The following is a 2,473-nucleotide window of genomic DNA, read 5'->3' as shown; positions in this document are numbered from 1 at the left end:
AAACTGCTGACATATCTTATGCAAAACTACTTTCATATTTCTAACAAAACTGCTGACATATCCAATACAAAACTAGCTTCCATATTTCGAACAAAACTGCTGACGTATCTCATACAAAACTACTTCCATATTTCGAACAAAACTGCTGACATATCTTATGCAAAACTACTTTCATATTTCTAACAAAACTGCTGACATATCCAATACAAAACTGCTGACATATCCAATACAAAACTGCTGACATATCCCATGCAAAACTACTCCCATATTTCGAACAAAACTGCTGACATATCCCATACAACACTACTTTCATATTTCTAACAAAACTGCTGACATATCCAATACAAAACTACTTCCATATTTTGAACAAAACTGCTGACATATCCCATGCAAAACTACTTCCATATTTCTAACAAGAGTGCTCACACTTAGCTAAAATAACTGCTGAAATATTCTAAGAAAACTGATGATACAATCCTAACAACACTTCTGACATACTTCTAATAAACTGTTGTTATGTTCCTGAAAAAACGATGACACATTTCTCACAATACTTTGGACATATTTCTGAGAAATCTGATTCTATATCCTACTCAAACGTGCTGTCATACTGCCATATTTCTATCAAAACTGACATAGTTATACTTTATAATTCTATTTGAGATAATTTACACGAAAAAATAGAAGAAAAACAAAAGAATGTTTGAAATTAATATATAGACAATTTTTACGTTTTCAACTGAATTATTAAACAGTACAATGAATAAAATTTTGATTTATACAAAAGACTTCTATTAAAGCTCAAGCAATGAAATCGTAAAAAAACAAAAACATTATTATTTTTTTAATTGGTTGACGTATGTTTTCAAAAAAGAAATATCTTTTTTCATGCACTTGATTAAGTATAATTGTATACATGTTAGTAGGTAATACTGTTCATGAGTACTTTGAAAAATGTGTAAAGTTTCATGTTTACTAAATTCTACAGGATAATTGAAACACATATTTTTTACATGTTTGAAAGTTAATTAGTATATCTGTATAGGCCCCCCAGTGGCACAGCGGTATGTCTGCGGACTTACAACGCTAGAATCCGGGTTTCGATACCCGTGGTGGGCAGAGCACAGATAGCCATTGTGTAGCTTTGTGCATAATTAAAAACAATCAATCAATCAATATCTGTATAGTATTGAATATTTAAAAGAATCAATGAATTCCCCACAAAATCTTAATATTTTCATTTGTTCGATAACTAAATATAGTATTGCAAGCAAAAATATATTGAATTGAATATTTAATTGTTAAAAAAAGAGAGACAAAATTATAATATTGAAATGAGAAAACAAAAAAATATTAAAGAAATGAAAAAGAATATTTTTAGCTTTATATCTAGAGTAATGTAGATTATTGCAACTGGATTATTACCTGAGATTTATTAACATTAATTATTATATTTTATAAAAACAATTCATAAAAAAAACACTTATTGTAAATAAGCACTGTTTTTTGTTTCTGAAAATCCGAGTGTGGTTTGGATTTTAGTAACGAATTATATTTATTTAAAAATACATATCATAAATATACATTTCATAAAATAATTATTTTTCTTTTGTCTCCAAGTAAGACATCGATAAGTTAACGTGCTTACAATGTTAAAATTCGGGGTTCAATTCCCTATGGTGTACAGAATGTAGATAAACTGTTGTGTACTTTTGCACCAAGAAAAAAATACAACATAATTTCTTTCTTAATAGGATGTTAAATTATGTCTAAGAGATGGCGCCAGATCTACAGTAACTATAGTAACTAAAAACTTGTTTCATCAACAAGAACAATAACAACAACAACAACAAACAGATTTGCTTCTTTATTGAAATTTGACAAGTGAATATTAATATTACGCTTCTGAGCAAGCAAGCTATAGCAAGTAAAATAAGTTTATTTAACAGATTCATTGATATATTGATTGTAAAATCAAGAAGACATTATTAGGAAGGTGAGAAGAACCAGATGTAATGTAACCTTCCAAAGCCAGTGAGAGGTGTAGAATCCTGGAGTTCGTGGAGAACCAAATGTTTTGAAATGGAAGAAAAGTACTACAGTCCATTGTTTTTATGGATCTAATTTCTTTAACGCTACTTTTCAATAGTGATAGTGATGCTGTCAACCAGAAACAGAATAGAACAATTAAGAAGAATCAAAATATTCAATAAACTGTAGACATTCTTCTTTCTTTCATAAATGGTTGGATCCATTGAGAGGACACACCTACTGTGATCACTGTAACAATTATTTATTATTGATATTCACAATTACAGTACATGAGAAGATGTAAAGGCTATAAGAAGTTTGTTGTTGTTACTATTTATTTACTTGCTGTGGTAGATTTGATTTCACTCCTGTACTGTAAATCATATACGAGAGGAACGTTTTTAGGTATATGAGTAATTTCTTTAGTTGCTTAAATATCCTG

The sequence above is a fragment of the Limulus polyphemus genome, unplaced genomic scaffold, assembly GCF_000517525.1.
Source record: "Limulus polyphemus unplaced genomic scaffold, Limulus_polyphemus-2.1.2 Scaffold697, whole genome shotgun sequence".
In the NCBI taxonomy this organism is placed as follows: domain Eukaryota; kingdom Metazoa; phylum Arthropoda; class Merostomata; order Xiphosura; family Limulidae; genus Limulus; species Limulus polyphemus.
The sequence above is the reverse complement of the archived record's forward strand: the minus strand, read 5'-3'. Positions refer to the sequence as shown.